General features: G+C 49.5%; 1 protein-coding gene across 1 annotated transcript in view; it reads right to left on the bottom strand.

Annotated features, from left to right (window-relative positions):
• Positions 1 to 22,338, bottom strand: part of LOC147632297 (beta-1,2-xylosyltransferase RCN11-like) — a 92,048-nt gene that overhangs the window by 55,837 nt on the left and 13,873 nt on the right. The window lies entirely within an intron of this gene.

Below are 22,338 nucleotides of genomic sequence, written 5' to 3'. Positions count from 1 at the left end.
CCATTTATGAGTAAAAGGGGAGGATCAGCTCCTGGACATTGAGTCTTGTCCGCCTCGGGACTTCAGTGAGTGTGAACTTGGAAGCGGTCATAATTTATAAGTGACTTTTGGGCGCCCAAACTTTAATGAAATGGGAACGCACTCACTTATAAATATTGGCTAAGTCCTAAGGGCTATTTGAGCCTAGATTGGGTAATACTTACCACCTGTTCACATGCCACACAACCATGTCAGCAGACAGTTTCACACGCACGGTTCACGGGCGGGCGTCCCCTTACCCGGAACTACACATAGGTCATGCACGCATGAAAACAGCATGCAATTTCATTTGCAGGCAAGCACATAAAGATGCTATGCAATGCAGCATTGGCATGAGCGATTTCCGTTCATGAAACCATATAAGATCAGGCGTCTCCAGGCAAGTATATGCGATACCAGACCCAGTGGAAAGCCAATCCTCCAGGCGTTTCCGGGCATGTACACAAAGGCACAAGTCCCAGCGGAAAGCCAAGTCCTCCAGGCGTTTCCGGGCATGTACACAAAGGCACAAGTCCCAGCGGAAAGCCACGTCCTCCAGATATTACGGGCATGATAACATCATGTCCCAGCGGAATATCATATCCAACTATACAACATGACACGTGTCAATCACCTGCATAGGCATATTCCATAAGCCATGGACACCAATCCAATATGTACATAGTGTGAAAGCAAGAGTGAACCATTCGGGTGGCCAAATGGTGACACCGACTCCCAGAGTCGGCCTACCATGTCTGTAATCTCCAAGTTGCTCACATGGTGAGAAAACTCAACTACCTGTGTCTGCAAAATACTAAGAGCAAGATCCAGAGTCCACTCCCGGTCGCGAGTGCCGCAAAGAGGGAAGGAGAAGGCCACCGCTGAATCAAGTGCCTCCTCCCCTCGGGCCGGAAGTATCACCACATGAACTCTGATAGGTGCTGGCTCATGGGGGCCCTTCGCTCCAAATAGGTGTGTAAAGGAGTAGTCGAAAGCCTCCGAGCGATGTCTAGTGTCGAGACTACTCAGCCGACTGCGGATAGAGGATATCCGTGAAGCACGAATCGGCATGGTAGGTCTCCTTTGCGGTACACGAGCAAGGTCGATGCTCAGTGCCCGCCGGATTGCAGGTGAGCGCCAGAGCACTGCCAGTGCCTCTCGGGGAGCTGAGACGAGCGGCGGAGGGGGAGGAGGGGGGGGGAGAAGGGGGTGGGGAAGGAGACGTTGAAAATGCGGGAGCGGGAACGGGAGGAGGCGAGGGTGGAAGCTAGGCGGGAGGGGGGGGGGGGCGCTCGCATCTCCTGATCCTCAGTCTGTGCAGGGGTCTCCTCCAGGAGGGGAGCAAAGCTGTTCCTCACTGGAACCCAATGATGCGGAGGCTGTGTCTGCTACTGCGTCGGTCTCTGGGCATGCTGTTGTGGCTGTCTCCCTCTACGGCGCCCCTGTCCAAGCTGCCAATCAAAGGTCTCTGTGGGCTGAGCGGGTGTCCCGGAGGCTACCTGCCGAGCCGCATCTGTGGACGGGCCAGCCGAGGTCTGCTGCTGCGGTCAAGGTCGGGGTCTCCTGCGAGGGCAGGCCAGGTGGCCGACCTGCCTGCATATAAAACACTGGTTCGGGACCCCAAAAACTCCAGTCTTTGATCAATCCATCCCCCCCTTATCCTAGGTAACTGAATGAATGACCTTCGGAAGGGAGGAGATGTCAGGAACCAAAACTCTGACCGAAGGAAGGCCAACTGCTCTAGCCACCACTGAAGCTGCTGTGGAGCCAGTCTCAAGCACCCAGCCCAACAATGATCCTATCCTGGAAAGGAGCGGAAGGTACTCGCGGCGAAGTCCAGGAAAGCAAACTGTGACATGGAATAGGCGCTCTCCCTACTCGGCCGCTGCTGCTGGGTCGAAACCATGCTGCCAATGTCTGAAGAAGGCCTGAGCGCCCCTGATGTCAAGGGAACTCATGGCTAAGACCTCGGCCACGCTCTGGGCTGTCTCGAACTCAATCTAGTAGTGTCCGCAGCCCAGTAACTGAACGTCCAGGATCTTGCCCACATCTGCAAGAAGGCAGGCTTGGAGAAGATCCCGGATCTCCCCTCTGCTGGGGCGGGTGCCAACTATACGGGCCACGGCAGATGGTGGAATGTACCTCGAGGCGTTCCACCTCTGCGCGGCGAGGCTCGCTTCCTCTTCTTCTAAGTGAAATCCTCATCTCAATGAAAGCAATATCAGACTGGGCAATAAAAGCAAGTGCCTTTGATGCATCATATTCCCCATGATATGCGTCAAACTTCACAGATTTGTCCCCGGATTTGAAGTCACGAGACTTTGATGGTTGTGCCTGCATCTCAACATGTTTTCCCCCATGTTTGTCCATTGGGACAGCCCCTGTGACTAGCATCATTTTAGGACCGAAAGGTGATGCATAAGGCATAGATACATGTGCCCTATAAGCATGAGGCATGGCTGGCCCCTCAACATGCATTGATACATTTTCAGCCATGGCTTCTCCCTCACGAGCACACTCGAAGGCATGAGTGGCATGAGAGATATGCGGAATACCTACACCAACAGAAAATTGCAGCCCATGTTGCATGTGTTGTGCATGCACATTTTCAGCCGGCAATGGCATTTGACATACATTTTGACCAGTACCATAAACATTGTATCATTCACGGGCTTCATAAGGTATTCCTGCATGGCGTGAAGTCACTGATTGTTTCTCTCCCATAGCATGGAGATTCATCCTCTTAGACATAAGTTCTTGTTCGGGCACCTGTGGAAATTCCAAGACATGTGGGATGGTTGCCTTTTCTCCATACGCATCCTCGGTACGAGCCAAGTATGCACGTGCTGCATCCCTCGGTTGCATGTGCAACTCTTGAGCAATCATTGCCATTGCATGATCCATATAAGATTCAGCTTTCTTGGCCTTCAAACGGTCATGTACGAATGGATCCTCACGACGGTAGAGATTATATTCTTCTTCTTGTGCATAGAGAAGGGCCTGCATACGAGTAAGTTCAGCCCTCAGGGGGCTATGGACTCTTCTTCCTGCATCTTCTCTTTGCCACGGGACAGTTGTCCCACACATTCATGTTCCCTATTGTGCACCACATGAGTTTGCTCATCCTGTAAAGCATTGGAGGCATGCATTTCATTGTCCCTGCCTTTTGTGTTAGCATCTCCAACATTCATTGTATGGCTGTCCATAATGTTCTAAGTGTAGAGATAGCTAGTGTTCACGGTGATCGTCTCTCACGATAGAAGTGAAAGAGAACCGTATGCTTTGATACCAATATAACTTGGTTGAACACAATGCTAATCAATAGCCAATCTGTCTTTTACTGACTCTAAGATCTCCTGGTAAGACTCCGTCACTCTGTTCGCCTCCGATACTGAAGACGAAGTCCTGGTTAATGACGACTAGAAAGGTCTTCCAAACGCTGCCTCATAAGGAGTCTTGCCAATAGCTGAAGAAAAAGAGTCATTCAAAACAGCTTGAACTAAAAGCAAATACGATTCCCACTTACCTAGCTGATCGTGGACATAACACTTCAACATATCAAAGGCCAACTGGTTGTATATCTCTGTCTGGCCGTCTGTCTGTGGGTGGAATGCACAGGAAAAATTCAACTTAGAAATGTCTTGGAAAGGACCCTCAGGAATTGGCAAGGGCTGTAACAACCCTATCTTCTTTCCACGAGGAGCTTTCACCTTTTGACAAATGTCACAGCGTTGTACATATGTAAACACATCACGCCTCATCTTTGGCCATTAGTATTGCCGTTCTAATTTCTCCAGAGTCGAATTCATGCCCCTATGACCACCTGTAATGGCGTCATGGGCATCATGGAGAAGAGCTGCCCAGAATGACTTCATGACACATAGTCGGCCTTTGTAGAAAAGCCAACCATCGCGTATCAGAAAATGGCATGGTCTTGTGGCTTCCAATACCTGTTCCCACTGAGTACCGAAATCCTCGGAATCCCCGTTACGTATGCTTCATGTCCTCTAGTCCTGTACCAACAAGATCAAGTCTAGTGGTCTGAATCGTAGACACTTGTCCCTTCCTGCTCAAAGCATCGGCCACTAGATTGGCTTTTCTTGGAAGGTACTCAATCATACCACCGAGCTGCTGGAATATCCGACTCCAGCGGTGTTGTCGATCACTCCACTGTGCACTTGGCATCGTCTGAATCCAGCGCAATGCCTGATGGTTAGTGCGAATCTCGAAATCACGGCCATACAGGAAATGTTTCCAAATTTTCAAGGCCTGTATTATTGCTAGGAGTTCACGATCATAGACTGAGTAGTTCTTCTCGGTGGGCAGTAACTTACGAGACATGTAAGCTACTGGATGACCATTCTATTGCAATACACCTCCAATTGCGATGTTACTCGCATCGGTGATCACCTGAAATGGATCGTCCCACGAGGCAAGTGCTAAACAAGGTGCTTGTGATAAAGCCACCTTGAGATTCTAGAATGCCTCCAACGCTCGTGGAGTCATTCGAATCTTTTGCCTTCTTGTTTTCACTCCCTTTAGCAGATCGGTGATATCTGCCAAGAGGTCAGAAAACTTGTCTATGTGGGTGGAATATGCCTGGCATATGCCCACAAATGATCTAATGTCATAGGTTGTCTGAGGTACTTCCCAGTTGACAATCTCGGCCACTTTAGCCGGATCAAGTCGAATGCCTTCAGCACTAATTATATATCCCACCTAGAACAGATAAAATTCTGTCTTCTTTTCATTGACATAGAGCTCGTTGCTTTCCAGCAACTTAAGAACTTTCTCCACATCAACGTCATGCTGCTCAACCGTAGCTGAAAATATTAGTATGTCGTCCAGAAATATGAACACACACTTTCCAATCAAATTCCGAAAAATACGCATCATCATGCGGTTAAATGTAGCTGGGACGTTCGTCAAGCCAAATGGAATGACCACAAATTCATAGTGGGCCCGCTCCGTACGGAAGGCTGTCTTGGGGATGTCCCCTTCCACAATCCGCACCTGGTGGTACCCACTCTTTAAATCCAGTTTTGAGAACACCTTTGCTCCATTCAGCCTCTCGAGAATATAGTCAATTCGAGGCATCGGGAATCTGCTCTTGATAGTCAGCTTGTTGAGTGCACGATAGTCAACACACAAACGGGAAGACCCATCCTTTTTCTTGACAAATAAGATCGGTGCTGCAATGGCGACACACTGGGGCGGATGAAGCCAGATTGCAACAATTCTTGGAGTTGGCGGTCCAACTCCGATTCCATTGCCTTAGAAAGGCGATACAGAAACTTGCTCGGGGATTCCGAGCCTGGGAGGAGGTCAATCCTGTGATCCTCCGATCTGGACGGGGGGAGCTAGGGAGGGAGGTTGTCCTGAAGAAAAATCTTCTGGAACTTTTTGTGGAGAACCGAGTACTTCTCGGAAGCACTGGCCACCGTCTGGGCTGTCTGGATGTAAATCATCGCACACTATGCGCCTTTCGTGACAGCTCGCTTAGCCTGCAAGTGGCTTATGAGCGGAAAGTTCGAAATTCCTGGCTCACACTTAATGATCACCGGGGCGTTTGACACATTCCGATTGATCTAGAACGTGTGCTTGTCCCACTTGACATCAAGTAGAAACTTGTGAAACCACTGAATTACCCAAAATTATGTCTGCTCCTACAAGAGGGGCAACCATAAAGTCACGCACAAACTCTATGCCCTGAATCACTAACTTAGCACCTAGAGCTTCATACTTGATGCTCGTTGTCATGCCTGTGCTAAAACCCTCAACCTGTTTGTCCACCGAAGTCAGCTCAAAACGGGCACGCCTAGCGGCTGTTCCGTGACCACATCCTTCGTGCTGCCGCTGTCAAATAACACGACGACTCTCTAGCCACCTATGTAGCCAAAGGACTTGAGCAATTCATTGCGCTCATACTCCTGGTCATGGACGCCCTTCTGCTTATCTTCGAGCTCCCAGCTAATAATTGCTCCAATTGAAGTACCGGGGTTTGAAGAACTAGGGTTAGCCGCTGGGGTCTGTGTGGGAGCTGAGCTCACCATGGAAGCTGTGGATGCGGCGGCGGTGGGCTTTGGAGGATTCTTAGGACAATCCCAATAAGTATGTCCTTTTGTATGACAAAAGAAACATCTACCCCCCTCCTTGTACTGAGAAAGCTCCTCAGTACTCAACTTGCCACCTGTCTTGCTTGCCTCCGCTTTCTGGTCTGGAGTAAGCTTTGACACATTGTTCGAGTTCTTGGAGCCAGAGGCTCCCGGGCTCTGTCCTGGGGAAGACCCCGTCTGGTTCTGGCCTTTGCCCCCCGAGGCATTAGCCCTGGGAGAAGCCCGCTGGGAAGTCTTGGGCTTGCCACCATTGTGTTTCATTTCTGCACTCCGCGCAAGCGAGAGTGCGTCCTCAAAGGTGGCTGGCCTAAACATACGCACCTCCCATTGGATTTGCGTGTCCAGGCCATACAAAAACTGCCCTTTCTTGTCCGTATCGGATAAGCCTAATTGCAGACATAAAGTCGAAATTTTATTGGCAAACTGAAGGACTGGTTGCGCGTTCTGACGCGCTCCCCTGAACTCGTCTTCGAGTCGCTCAAGGTAGTGGGGCCGTAGAAACCGCTGCTTACTGTCGCGGACAAACTCGTCCCACACATAAGCTGCCATACCTGCTCTGGTGTGGGCATGAGCCCACTGAGTCCACCAAGGAATGGCCTCACCTTCCAAGTACCAACTGGCTAAGATCACTCTGTCAGTATCTGTTTTTCTAACAGCGGCAAAGCAAGCTTCAAATTGATGTAGCCATGAATAAAGAGTTGTGGGATCGAGTTTACCATTATACTTACTGAAGTTCATTTTCTCGGGAAAATGATTCGAGGGCGCCGCCGGTGTCAATCTGGCGTCCAAAGCTCTGAGGTAACGCTCGTGTTTCACGCGTCGCATGGCGTCGTCTTCTCGTTGTCGGATCTCCAATGCACGCATCTGCAACTCAAGCAAAGAGCTTGGCTGCGGCTGTGACCCCGCGAGAGGATCCCTGTGACGAGGATCTGGAATCTGGGATACGGAAGGAGGGAGAAGATGGAAAACGTGACACTAGAGAGCGGGTACGCTCCTCCAGAGCCAAGATCCACGCCTTTTGCTCATCCAACTTGGCTGTCTGTTCTGCGATTGCTCGCATCATCTGGGATGTCTGTGACACTCAAGCCTGGTGCCCTAGCTGGGCTGCCTGGTGCACTCTGGTCCCAGGGTTCTTGGTCTCTCTCGTCGTCGAAGCTCGCCATAGCAAGAAAATGCAATTCCTTTCCGGAACGCAATCTGACCATCCACTATCTGTGTGGGAGACTTCCGGAGGCTAAAAACCAACCGTCCTTCGAGGGACAGGAGTCACTCCGAAAAAGGTAGTCCACCCGTGCCTAAAAACCAACCACACGAGCGAGAAAAATTTCTGGTTTCTTTGCTGAATCTTTGTACTTGAAGTAGGCTCTGATACCACTGTAATATGCGGAAGCTTCGGAGACGAATCGGTAACTTCAAAACTCAGAATTCAGCACTCTTTTCACCACGGAAATTAACACACAAACTGAAAGGAGATGTGCAAAAAATAGAGAGAGGGAGAGATGGAGAGGACACAGTATTGGGTCCCAATTACCCTCTGTAGGGCCCCCACCACGGATGGTGTATTTGCTTTATTAGAATGATGAGAAATCTGAAAGAAAATACAGCAATCTTGGACCTTTTCTTGGCTAGGAATACCCTGCCCTTGACCTTCAATTCTCCACCCCTTTGCTTAGCAATTCCCTTGGCTTGTCTAGCCCTTGATTTGCTTGAGCTCTTGGTGAATAATGAGATGAACAATTGGGATTGTGGCCTCCACTATTTATACTACCCAATCATGAGCAGTCGGCCAACACTAATGTGGCCTCCACTATTTATACTACCCAATCATGAGCAGTCGGCCAGCATTAAAGCAATCGGCCAGCACAAATGTCCCACAACTGGTGAAAATTCAGCAATAAATGCTGAAAATATTCACATAAAATGCTGCCTTTTTTCCTTAAAAGGTTGGACATGATGCGCCTGCTCCTGATTGGCTGGACACAGCTTTTGCCCATAATCCAAGGGCTGGGCAGCCTGTATGGGCTGCCCCATACTTGCTGTAAACTCCTGGAAATTGCCTTATCTTTGCCCTAGGGCTGTCCTACAGCCCCTCCATGGCTGGTGGGTTCAGCCTGGGCCTTCCTAGCCCTCGTGGGGGTGGTTCTACACCATTCCCATGCCCACACTCAGATCCGGGGTAGCCCTATGGGCTGGCCCCTTGTCCTAACCACTATCTACTCAGTGATCTGGCATCCGGTACCATACCGGATACACAGAATCACTGACATCATTCCAAAGGGAGACTCATAGCGCGGACTGGCACTGTTTCTTGTGCAGGACAGTGCACACTTGACCTTAGACTCATGTGCAGGACAATGCACACCTGACCTCGGACGACTGAGATGGATCCCTGGCTGACTCGTCCCGGACTGGGCTCACATGGGACCAGTTCACCATCCCAGGTCCTGCACCTTCTGTATAGAAATGTCTACGTGGCATCCAAGTGCGGGATGCACGTGACAGCATTTGACATTCCCAGCTCATAGCTCCCGTCTTTGTTTTCTTTTGTACCATGATGAGATTACATGGACGCTATTGTATCACTTTTGGTCTCATAGATCCACTGGGTGTTTTGAAGACGCTTAATATAACTTTCTTTATTTCTCCTGCGGCGCTACCTAGTGCTTCTTTGCTCGTGTCCATTGACCAACCTTGCTCTCTGCTTGTGGCGATAAAGTCTGCTTCTCCTCAAGGCGGTCCTACTACGTCTCCCACACAACTATATGATGTGCATCGCATCGCACAAAACAAATCTCATGTTTTCAAGCAGATGACCACAATCAACTTAATCTCTCTCTCTTGCTACCAACACATCGACCCCCCTTGCTAACGTTTATCAAGATAAATAGGGGGCAGTAGTATCTCTTTATCCTCAATCACCTCTTTACTTCTGACTCTCCAAATCCTAGGCTCAGTCAACAACTAAAAGAGAAGAACTCAGAGGAGAATGAATGGAGTCGGTTTGGACCACATCAAGGTGTGAGTATTGGTTGAATTAATGTTGCATGCTGCCACTCCTCAGATGTGTGTCATACCTTCATAAGGACATGTACAATGTAACTCATGGTGGTGACAAGAAAACGTTTTTCTATGTTTCAAGTTTTGTATGACAACGTTTTTGCCCCTCGGGGGGGAAAAAACATCAAGGTTTCGGATTCCGTAAAACAATATCTTATGAAATCCACGGGGGAGGAGCCTCAACGTGTTTTGTATGTTTCATTTCTAATAGTCTACGTTATGTGCAAGATGGGTTAAATAGTTGCCTCAACTCTCACATGGGCTCACATGGGAAGGGCATTGCACGGGGCCTCACACATGTTTTGTACGTATGACACATGTTTCTAATAGTCTATGTTCTATGTGCCAGATGGTTTAAGGACTTGCCTCAACTCTCACATGGCAACGGATTGCGGGTTTTGTGCGTCTCAAAATGTATGAAAACACGTTTCAAACAGCCTACATTATGTGCCAAATCTATCCAAGACTAGGGCCTCCCAGCCATCACTGCAAAGATCCAAAGGTTGCTTCAGGGGCGAGAACAGCACCAGATTATACAAAGATGGAAATAGAGTTTCCACCATTGCGGTTCAGATCCATTAAAGATGATCCTAGATGAAAGCAAACCTACAAAGACTCCACCCTCCTGTTTCAAAATAAGCAGGAGGGAATGTCATACGCACACCCTCTGTTAGAAGTCATCTCCTGTCTATATTTATTGTCACGTGCATCCCGCACTTGGATGCCACGTAGACATTTCTGTACAGAAGGTGCAAGACCTGGGATGGTGAACTAGTCCCATGTGAGCCCAGTCCGGGACGAGTCAGCCAGGGATCCATCTCAATCGTCCGAGGTCAGGTGTGCATTGTCCTGCACATGAGTCCAAGGTCAGGTGTGCACTGTCCTGCACATGAAACAGTGCCAGTCCGCGCTGTGAGTCTCCCTCTGGAATGATGTCAGATGTTCTTGTGTATCTAGTTTGCAACTGGATGCCAGACCTCTGTGGGCATGTAGGTTTGCATGTAGAGATGGGGCCAGCCCATAGGGCTACCCCAGTGCAAAGGTTTGCACTTGTAGTGTGGGCATGGGGGAGGTGTAGAACCACCCCCAAGGGGCCAGGAGGGCCCCAGCTGTGCCCACCAGCCATGGCATGGGCTGGAAGGGCTGTCGGCCAGCTTTAATGCTGCTGGACAGGCAGCCGACAGGGTTAGAAACCCTACCCAGCAGGTCGGCCAGGTGTAGGGGGCCGGGGCAGTCCCACACCCATGCACTGAGTGCCCAACAGCCTGGCACTGTCCAGCAGGCATGCGCAGAGTGGCCAGCAGCTTGAATAAGTGTGAAAACACAATATTTCTCAAGACCTAGTCGTGGGGCTTCATGAAGCTGGCCGACTGGATGATAAAGGGAGTATAAATACTCCAGCCAATAATCATTGAAGTCATCTCATAATTCACCAAGTGCTTAAGCAAAAAGGGGCCAGGACAGCCAAGAAGTTGCTAACGCAAAGGGGTGAAGGACTGCAGGTCAAGGGCAGGATTCTCTAGCCAAGAAAAGGTCAAGTTTTTGTATTTGTTTTCAGATTTACATCATTCTAATAAAGCAAATACACCATCCGTGGTGGGGGCCCTACAGAGGGTAATTGGGACCCAATACTGTGTCCTCTCCATCTTCCCCTTCTCTCTCTATTTTCTGCACATCTCCTTTCAGTTTGTGCGTTAATTCCGTCGCGAAAAGAGTGCTGATTTCTGAGTTTTGAAGTACCGATCCTTCTCCGAAGCTTCCGCATATTACAGTGGTATCAGAGCTCACTTCAAGGACAACGATTCAGCAAAGAAAACCAGAAAATTTTTTCGCTCGTGTGGTTGGTTTTTAGACGCCGGTGGACTACCCCTTTCGGAGTGACTCCTGTCCCTCGAAGGACGGTTGGTTTCTAGCCTCCGGAAGCCTCCGGAAGTCTCCCACACAGAGTGGATGGTCAGATTGCGTTCCGGAAAGGAATTGCATTTTCCCGCTATGGCGAGTTTCGGCGACGAGAGAGAACCAGAACCATGGGACCAGAGTGCACCAGGCAGCCCAGCTAGGGCACCCGGCTTGAGTGTCACAGACATGTTCCAACAGATGATGGGAGCAATCGCAGACCAGACAACCAAGTTGGATGAGCAGAAGGCGCGGATTTTGGCTCTGGAGGAGCGTTCTCGCTCTCCAGCGTCGCGTTTTCCATCTCCTCCTCCCTCTCCTTCCGTATCCCAGATACCAGATCCTCATCACAGGGACCCTCTCGCGGGGTCACAGCCGCAGCCAAGCTCCTTGCTTGAGATGCAGATGCGTGCATTGGAGATTCGACAACGAGAAGACGACGCCATGCGACGAGTGGAACACGAGCGTTACCTCAGAGCTTTGGACGCCAGATTGACACCGGCGGCGCCCTCGAATCATTTTTCCGAGAAAATGAATTTCAGTAAGTATAATGGTAAACTCGATCCCACTACTCTTTATTCATGGTTACATCAATTTGAAGCTTACTTTGCCGCAGTTAGGAAAACAGATATTGACAAAGTGATCTTAGCTAGTTGGTACTTGGAAGGTGAGGCCATTCCTTGGTGGACTCAGTGGGCTCATGCCCACACCAGAGCAGGTATGGCAGCTTATGTGTGGGACGAGTTCGTCCGCGACCTTAAGCAGAAACCTCGTCCGCGACCTTAAGCAGCGGTTTCTACCGCCCCACTACCTTGAGCGACTCGAAGACGAGTTCAGGGGAGCGCGTCAGAACGCGCAACCAGTCCTTCAGTTTGCCAATAAAATTTCGACCTTGTGTCTGCAATTAGGCTTATCTAATACGGACAAGAAAGGGCAGTTTTTGTATGGCCTGGACACGCAAATCCAATGGGAGGTGCGTATGTTTAGGCCAGCCACCTTTGAGGACGCACTCTCGCTTGCGCAAAGTGCAGAAATGAAACACAATGGTGGCAAGCCCAGGTGGCAAGCCCAAGACTTCCCAGCCGGCTTCTCCCAAGGCTAACACCTCGGGGGGCAAAAGCCAAAACCAGACGGGGTCTTCCCCAGGACAGAGCCCGGGAGCCTCTGGCTCCAAGAACTCGAACAATGCGTCTAAGCTTACTCCAGACCAGAAAGCGGAGGCATGCAAGACAGGTGGCAAGTTGAGTGCTGAGGAGCTTTCTCAGTACAGGAAGGAGGGTAGGTGTTTCTTTTGTCACACAAAAGGACATACTTCTCGGGATTGTCCGAAGAAGCCTCCAAAGGCCGCCGCCGCCTCCACAGCTTCCATGGTGAGCACAGCTCCCACACAGACCCCAGCGGCTACCCCTAGTTCTTCAACCCCCGGTGCTTCAGTTGGAGCAATTATTAGCCGAGAGCTCGAAGATAAGCAGAAGGGCGCCCATGACCAGGAGTATGAGCGCAACGAATTGCTCAAGTCCTTTGGCTACATAGGTGGCCAGAGAGTCGTTGTCTTGTTTGACAGCGGCAGCACGGAGGATGTGATCACGGAACAGGCCGCTAGCCATGCCCGTTTCGAGCTGACTCCGGTGGACAAACAAGTTGAGGGTTTTAGCACAGGTATGACAACGAGCGTCAAGTATGAAGCTCTAGGTGCTAAGTTAGTGATTCAGGGCATAGAGTTTGTGCGTGACTTTATGGTTGCCCCTCTTGTAGGAGCAGACATAATTTTGGGTATCCAGTGGTTTCACAAGTTTCTTCTTGATGTCAAGTGGGACAAGCACACGTTCCACATCGATCGGAATGTGTCAAACACCCCGGTGACCATTAAGTGTGAGCCAGGTATTCCAAACTTTCCGCTCATAAGCCACTTGCAGGCTAAGCGAGCAGTCAGGAAAGGCGCACAGTGTGCGATGATTTACATCCAGACAGCCCAGACGGTGGCCAGTGCTTCCGAGAAGTACTCGGTTCTCCATGAAAAGTTCCAGAAGATTTTTCTTCGGGACAGTCTCCCTCCCCAGCTTCCCCCGTCCAGACCGGAGGATCACAAGATTGACCTCCTCCCAGGCTCGGAACCCCCGAGCAAGTTTCCGTATCGCCTTTCTAAGGCAATGGAATCGGAGTTGGACCGCCAACTCCAAGAATTGTTGCAAGCTGGCTTCATCCGCCCCAGCGTGTCGCCATTTGCAGCACCGATCTTGTTTGTCAAGAAGAAAGATGGGTCTTCTCGGTTGTGTGTCGATTATCGTGCACTCAACAAGCTGACTGTCAAGAGCAGATTCCCGATGCCTCGAATTGACTATATTCTCGAGAGGCTGAATGGAGCTAAGGTGTTTTCCAAACTGGATTTAAAGAGTGGATACCACCAGGTACGGATTGTAGAGGGGGACATCCCCAAGACAGGCTTCCGTACAGAACGGGCCCACTATGAATTTGTGGTTATGCCATTTGGATTGACGAACGCCCCAGCTACATTTAACCGCATGATGATGCGTATTTTCCGGGAGTTGATTGGAGAGTGTGTGTTCATATTTCTGGACGACATACTCATATTTTCAACTACAGTTGAGCAGCATGACATTGATGTGGAGAAAGTCCTTAAGTTGCTGGAAAGCAACGAGCTCTATGTCAATGAAAAGAAGTCAGAATTTTATATGTTCCAGGTACATTACTTGGGATATATAATTAGTGCCGAAGGCATTCGACTTGATCCGGCTAAAGTGGCCGAGATTGTTAACTCGGAAGTACCTCAGACCGCTTATGACATTAGATCATTTGTGGGGATATGCCAGGCATATTCCACCCACATTGACAAGTTTTCGGATCTCCGGGCAGATCTCACCGATCTGCTAAAGGGAGTGAAAACAAGGCGGCAAAAGATTCGAATGACTCCACGAGCGTTGGAGGCATTCCAGAACCTCAAGGTGGCTTTGTCAGAAGCGCCTTGTTTAGCCCTTGCCTCGTGGGACGAACCATTTCAAGTGATAACCGATGCGAGTAACATCGCAATTGGAGGTGTATTGCAACAGAATGGTCATCCAGTAGCTTACATGTCTCGTAAGTTACTGCCCGCCGAAAAGAACTACTCAGTCTATGATCGTGAACTCCTAGCAGTTATACAGGCCTTGAAACATTGGAAACATTTCCTGTATGGCCGTGACTTCGAGACAACACCCTCCTTTCTCTGCAAACAACATAGGCTCGAACAAATTAAACTCTTGCACAGGATCTCTGAAAAGATCACTACTCTCATCAAGAAAGAACTACTCTCCTCCAAAATCTGTAAACCCCAGTCACAGATGAAAGTCTCCATAGATACAAAACGACTCCCAAAAACAGATCCTCAAGTGAAGTAGCTGGAGATGGGGCCCCTTTGAGTGTAGAAAACTCATTTGGGAAGCAAAACGCAGCCAAAAACACTACTGTCCAGCAAAAACAACACGCCACCGCCAACAGAAGGCAAGGAACGTGAAGAAACCGGGGAACTGTGTAGGCCACGAACAAAACGCAAGTATAGATGCTCCAAAAAATCAGCAAAACGCTTACTGAAATCAGAAATTCAGTGCCTGTATTCCAGCAGTTCGGTGGCATGATTTGAGTACCTTCCAGGAAAGGCCAATCCAGTGGCCGATGCTTTGAGCAGGAAGGGACAAGTATCTGCGATTCAGACCACTAGACTAGACCTTGTTGGTACAGGACTAGAAGACATGAAGCACACGTACTCGGATTCCGAGAAATTCGGTACACAGTGGGAACAGACATTGGATGCCAAAGGACCATGCCATTTTCTGATACGCGATGGTTGGCTTTTCTACAAAGGCCGACTATGTGTCATGAAATCATTCCGAGCAGCTCTTCTCCATGATGCCCATGACGCCATTACAGGTGGTCATAGGGGCATGAATTCGACTCTGGAGAAATTAGAACGGCAATACTATTGGCCAAAGATGAGGCATGATGTGTTTACATATGTACAACGCTGTGACATTTGTCAAAAGGTGAAAGCTCCTCGTGGAAAGAAGATAGGGTTGTTACAGCCTTTGCCAATTCCTGAGGGTCCTTTCCAGGACATTTCGATGGACTTTGTCACAAATCTGCCTCCCAGTCCGAGTAAGCGTAATACGCAGTGTTTAACTATTGTTGATAGGTTCAGCAAATTTGTTATGCTTATTCCTGAAAGAGTGCACAGAGCGGAAGCAAAGTGGCACTAGAATGTGCTGAACAGAGAGTGCAAGAGAGAGAGAGATATGGAGCAAACTATGCTGAATATACTGAACCAAAACAGTCCCAAGCAAGAGACAGTGATAGTCTCATAAGTGAGGGAGCAAACAAGTACAAGACTCTATGAAAAATGAGAGGCCAGCACCCACTATTTATAGTGGGGAAGAGCTGGCCGACTGGAGCATGGAAACAGGCCGACTGGAGCTGTTGGACATGGCTCCCTAGAAAAATGCCAGAATGGCTGGGAAAAATCCCAGAAAAATACTAAAAAAGGGGTGGCCAGCCCACAAGCAAGGGCCAAACAAAAGGGGACCAAATGGGCACCATACAGAGCAGAAACTGGGGATGAAAGTGCTAACACCCCCTCTCAGCACCAGATGCTGAACAAACTCCGAGAATCCGAAGATGAGGAGCCAAGGAAGCCTGAGAAACCGGCTTGGTGAACAAATCTGCAGCATTCTCTGCGGAAGGACAATACTCCAAACGCAAATCTCCAGCAAGAACCCGTTCACGAACATAGTGATACTGAATCTCAATGTGTTTCGTACGAGCATGAAACACAGGGTTCTTGGCGATGGCGATGCAACTCTGATTGTCACACCAAAGAAGAGTAGATCCGGTAGGAGGACAGCCAAGCTCCTCCAATAATCTCCGCAACCATATCGCCTCACATGCAGCATAGCAAACTGCACGGTACTCCGCCTCGGTAGAGGAAAGCGCCACAGTAGGCTGCTTTTTACTGCTCCAAGAAATGGCTCCAGACCCAAGTGAAAAAACACAACCAGTGGTCGAGCGCCGTGTATCTCGATCTCCAGCCCAGTCTGAGTCAGACCATCCAACAAGAGTGCGTCCTTGGCCATAAAAGATGCCAAAATCCAGAGTGCCACGTAAGTACCGAAGAACTCTGAGAGCACACCGCCAATGCTGCTGACGGGGTTTGGATGAGAAGGAACTCAATAAACTGACTGCGAAGCATATGTCCAAGCGGGAGTAGGTCAACCATACCAAACAACCGACGAGAACCCGATACTGTCCCTGATCTGTCCCTGGAGAAGCATCAAGTGAAGAAAGCTTCTCACCAATATCCAAAGGAGAAGATACTGGTTTGCACCCAGTCATCTGAAATCTGTCGAGAATCTCTCGAGTGTACTTCTGCTGAGAGAAGAAAATGCCCTTCGAGGTCTGCCAAATCTCAAAGCCAAGAAAATAGTGCAAGAGGCCCAGATCCGTCATCTCAAACTCTGTCTCCAAAGCATCCATAACAAAACGGATCCGCACAGAATAAGAACCTGTAAAGATGAGGTCATCAACATAGACCACAATGATAACAATCAACCCTCTCTCAAGGAGGATATAAAGGTTCGAATCTGCATGAGAACGGCGCAGGCCGAGCTTCTGAAAGAACTCATCAATCCGCTGGTACCAAGCCCGCGGAGCCTGCTTTAGACCATATAAAGCCTTCTTCAGCCGGTACACATGATCCTGTTTGCCCGGAACAACAAATCCTGGCGGCTGATCAACATAAACCTCCTGTGTAAGCTCTCCATTCAAGAAAGCCGACTTGACGTCCATCTAGAAAACGGGCCATCTATGATGTCCTGCAAGTGCAAGAACGGTGCGAATGGTAGTCATTCGGGCCGTTGGAGCGAAAGTCTCATCGAAGTCGACACCAGGGCGCTGAGCATAACCCTTGGCAACCAACCTCGCCTTGTGCTTGTCCAAGCTGCCATCAGCTCGGAACTTTGATTTGAAAATCCAACGCACACCAATCACCTTACGCTGCAGAGGCCGAGGCACCAAAATCCAAGTGCCATTCCGTTCGATAGCATCCAGCTCTGTCTGCATAGCATGACGCCAAGACTCATGTGAAAGAGCCTCGTCTACAGAAGTGGGATCAGAAGGACCATTAATGATTGTAGACATAAGAGCATAATTAACAAACATGTTGCCCTCATGAATTTGTTTCCCTGAAACTCTGGAAGAACGCCGAAGAGAACCAGGCGGAGGAGCAGAAGGAAGCTCACGTAACCCAGAGTCACGAACTGTCTGATAATACCAACCAGGTACAGATCTGCTCGAACTCGCCGGAGGAGGAGCAGGGTCATCATCATCTGACTGAGAATCCTCAGCTGGAGGTGTAACAGTAACAGCGGGAGCAGGAGGAGGAGTAGGAGGAGGAGAAGGAGGTGCAGGAAGAAGAAGCTCACCACCCCCCTCTGAAGATGTAGGAGTCTCATCGAACACCACATCACGGCTCACAACAACTTTACCGGCTTGAGGATCATAAAGACGATATGCCTTGGACACAGTGCTGTATCCGAGAAAAGTCATGCGCTGAGACTTCGAGTCCAACTTGGAGCGGTGCTCCTTAGGCACATGAACATACGCCGTACATCCAAATATCCGGAAATGAACAACGGAGGGCTTCTCACCATGGAAAGCCTCATATGGAGTTTTGTCGGGAAGAGCAACAGTAGGAGACCTATTCTGAATGTAGACAGCAGTGGAAGCCGCCTCAGCCCAGAAACGTCGAGGTAATGAAGAATGCTCAAGCATAGCACGGGCCATCTCCATAATGGTCCTATTCTTCCTCTCGGCAACTCCATTCTGAGATGGAGTATATGCTGTAGTAAGCTGTCTCCGAATGCCATGTGTCTTGCAATATTGCTGAAACTCCTGGGATGTAAACTCACCCCCTCCATCGGTCCTGAGAGCCTTGACCGTGTGACCGGTCTCTTTTTCCACCTCGGCTTTCCAATCACAGAAGTGATGAAAAGTCTCATCCTTGGTCTTCAGAAAGAAAACCCAAGTATATCTGGTAAAATCATCCACCATCACGAGCATGTACAACGCCTTACTCAAAGACGCGGTACTCATAGGACCACATAAGTCTGCATGAATGAGAGCAAGTGATGTCGAAGATCTGTGTGTCGCCTCCTTCGGAAAGGCGGCTCGGTGCTGCTTCCCCTGTAAACAAGAGGAACAAGGAGAAGACAGAGCCTTGATGGTTGGTAATCCATCAACCAACCCATCCTTCGAGGCTCGCTGCAGAAGCTGATAGCTCAAATGGCCAAACCGAGCATGCCAAAGAGCAGAAGAAGCACCAGAGAAAAGCAGAGCGGTCAGTTTGTAGAGACCACTATCTTGGACTCCCTGAGCCAAGATGCTACCAGTCGCTTTATCACGAATGGTAATCTCATAACGAGAAAAGATCACCTCCGCACCCTGAGCTGTAAGAGCACTCACTGACAAAAGGTTAAAAGCCAAATCTGGAATATACAGAACGTCAGAGAAGTACCTCTTGTCCTCTTCAGAACGGAAGATGGGGATAGTGCCGTGACCATGCACTGGCACAGAAGAAGAATCACCCAGAGTGATCTCGCCTGATCTGGCAGTGAAGTCCTCGAACCAATCTCGATGGGGTGTCATATGAGCAGTAGCACCGCTATCAACAATCCAAGACCGTGACTGAGAAGTCACAAGAGCAAGTATACGCCGAGTACCTGCTAAGAGAAGAATTCCATCATCCTTCTTGGGTTGAGACACCGCCGTTGAGGAAGAGTTCTTTGCTGCTTCATCACGCTTCTTCTTGTGACATTGGGGTGACTTGTGACCCTTCTTGCCACAATAATGACATTCAATGTCCTTATTCTTTGAAGATTTGTTGTCTTTATCCTTATCGGAATCCTTGGAGTTCTTGTCAGAACCCCCTTTACCTTTCTTTTGTTGAGACTTCCCTTTATCTCGTGCTGCCAAAGCTCCATCAGCGCCACCGGAGGTGCCAGTCCGCTCCTCAAAGCGAGACTCTATCTGCATAATGGAGGGGAGAACTTCCTCCCAAGTAACTGGAACAGGACGAGGAGAAGAAACAAGAGACTGAAAGTATGCATCAAACCTCTCTGGAAGTTTGGAGAGCAGCCGAATAGCCATATCCTCTGTGGAGATGTCCTTGCCACAAACAGCAAGCTCGTCCCGGAGATCTTTCATCTTCGAGATGAAAGCAGATAAAGATGGAAACGCAGAAACTGATAAGTTCATAAGTTGCTTTTCCAATGCCAAAATCCGACCCGGAGACTTAATCTCATAGAGATCTGCAAAAGCCTTCCAAACTTCATGTGCAGCATCAGCTGTACGCACATGAGAGAGAACAGCATCCTGACAGTTCAACATCAGGAAGGAGTAAACACGTCGATCATTCGACTGCCAAATATCAATCTGTGCCTGAGTCACACCACCGGAAGAAAGGGTGGGAGGGGTGGCATTGGCTGGTGTAACAAGCCAATCCCAGAGATCCACACCACGCAAGGCCGATTTCACCTTCACCTTCCAAAGGGTGTAGTTGGAACCATCCAACTTGGCAGACTCAGCAAACATATGAAGGGAAGTGGGAGCAGCCATCACAAGAGCTTGGGCTCAATCTCAAGAAATGCACAATCTCTGAAGAAAAGGTGTCCTCCACAGGTACCAAGAGTGCCACCAAAGCCTGCAACACCACAAGCCCCCTCTGCAAAGGGAAAGGACCACTGGAGAGGAAAACGCAGCAATGAACAAGTGCTGTCCTGTAGAAAACAGGCCGCCTGCAGTCCAATCTCCAAGTGGGCAATGAAACGCTGATCTCCAAGAGCCAGACGGCTGAATCGGTGAAGCCAATCTGAAGAAAAAACTGACCAGCAGAGTGCTGTCCAGAAAACGCAGCACCAAAGGCTATGGATCTGGAAGAAAACGCAGAGGAGAAGGTGCTGAAAACAGGGCTGAATCTGGGGCAGCAGAAAGGTTGCTAAACCTAGAGCGATGATACCATGAAAGAGTGCACAGAGCGGAAGCAAAGTGGCACTAGAATGTGCTGAACAGAGAGTGCAAGAGAGAGAGAGATATGGAGCAAACTATGCTGAATATACTGAACCAAAACAGTCCCAAGCAAGAGACAGTGATAGTCTCATAAGTGAGGGAGCAAACAAGTACAAGACTCTATGAAAAATGAGAGGCCAGCACCCACTATTTATAGTGGGGAAGAGCTGGCCGACTGGAGCATGGAAACAGGCCGACTGGAGCTGTTGGACATGGCTCCCTAGAAAAATGCCAGAATGGCTGGGAAAAATCCCAGAAAAATACTAAAAAAGGGGTGGCCAGCCCACAAGCAAGGGCCAAACAAAAGGGGACCAAATGGGCACCATACAGAGCAGAAACTGGGGATGAAAGTGCTAACAATTCCTTGCAGGGCCAATGTGACCGCAGAGGATGTTGCCCAGCTATTCATTCGGCATTGGTACCCGATTGGTGGGATTCCTAGGACCATAGTGTCAGACCGAGATGCCAAGTTTACCAGTCATTTTTGGAGGGCATTGTTTGATAATTTTGGTACTAAGTTGAATTTTTCCAGTGCATTCCACCCACAGACAGATGGCCAGACAGAGATATACAACCAGTTGGCCTTTGATGTCCTGAAGTGTTATGTCCACGATCAGCAAGGTAAGTGGGAATCGTTTTTGCCTTTAGTTCAAGCTGTTTTGAATGACTTTTTCTTCAGCTATTGGCAGGACTCCATATGAGGCAGCGTTTGGAAGGCCTTTCCAGTCGTTGTTAACCAGGACTTCGTCTTCAGTACCGGAGGCGAACAGAGTGACGGAGTCTTACCAGGAGATCCTAGAGTCCGTTAAAGACAGATTGGCTAAAGCGCAAGAGGCCTACACTCGACAGGCCAATAAAGACCGAAGGGACATGAAGTTTTCGGAAGGGGATTGGGTGTATCTTCGGATTATGAAGCAAAGATTGAAGCAGGTGGGCAAGCGATGCCCAAAGTTGTCTTTCAGGAGCTTCGGACCATTTCCCATCCGGAAAAAGATTAATGAGGTGTCTATGCAGTTAAAGCTACCTCCGAGTTAGACTATGCACGATGTATTTCATATCAGTTGGTTAAAGCCATATGCAGGTCCACCCCCTTCAGAGGTCAAAGACGAAGCGGAACCAGACATTGTTGATGAAGCACAAGTAATGGTTCCAGAACAGATCCTTCTGCACCGTTTCAAGCATGGCTCAGGCCGAAGACTACGACAGTTTCTCACGAAGTTTCAGGACCGAGGAACTCATGAAGCGGTATGGCTCGACAAAGAATTTTTCGAAGACTATCCGGCATTATTGACGGATTATTTGGAGGCTATGCAGCTTCCGTCAAGTTAAGCAGAAGGGGATGTCACGTGCATCCCGCACTTGGATGCCACGTAGACATTTCTGTACAGAAGGTGCAGGACCTGGGATGGTAAACTGGTCCCATGTGAGCCCAGTCCGGGACGAGTCAGCCAAGGATCCATCTCAGTCGTCCGAGGTCAGGTGTGCATTGTCCTGCACATGAGTCCAAGGTCAGGTGTGCACTGTCCTGCACATGAAACAGTGCCAGTCCGCGCTGTGAGTCTCCCTCTGGAATGATGTCAGATGTTCTGTGTATCTAGTTTGCAACTGGATGCCAGACCTCTGTGGGCATGTAGGTTTGCATGTAGAGATGGGGCCAGCCCATAGGGCTACCCCAGTGCGAAGGTTTGCACTTGTAGTGTGGGCATGGGGGAGGTGTAGAACCACCCCCAAGGGGCCAGGAGGGCCCCAGCTGTGCCCACCAGCCATGGCATGGGCTGGAAGGGCTGTCGGCCAGCTTTAATGTTGCTGGACAGGCAGCCGACAGGGTTAGAAACCCTACCCAGCAGGTCGGCCAGGTGTAGGGGGCCGGGGCAGTCCCACACCCATGCGCTGAGTGCCCAACAGCCTGGCACTGTCCAGCAGGCATGCGCAGAGTGGCCAGCAGCTTGAATAAGTGTGAAAACACAATATTTCTCAAGACCTAGTCGTGGGGCTTCATGAAGCTGGCCGACTGGATGATAAAGGGAGTATAAATACTCCAGCCAATAATCATTGAAGTCATCTCATAATTCACCAAGTGCTTAAGCAAAAAGGGGCCAGGACAGCCAAGAAGTTGCTAACGCAAAGGGGTGAAGGACTGAAG

The sequence above is a fragment of the Cibotium barometz genome, chromosome 13 (assembly GCF_041138505.1).
Source record: "Cibotium barometz isolate CiBa-2024 chromosome 13, ASM4113850v1, whole genome shotgun sequence".
Classification (NCBI taxonomy): Eukaryota; Viridiplantae; Streptophyta; class Polypodiopsida; order Cyatheales; family Cibotiaceae; genus Cibotium; species Cibotium barometz.
Note: the sequence above shows the minus strand (reverse complement) of the source record. Positions and strands in the feature narration are given on the sequence as shown.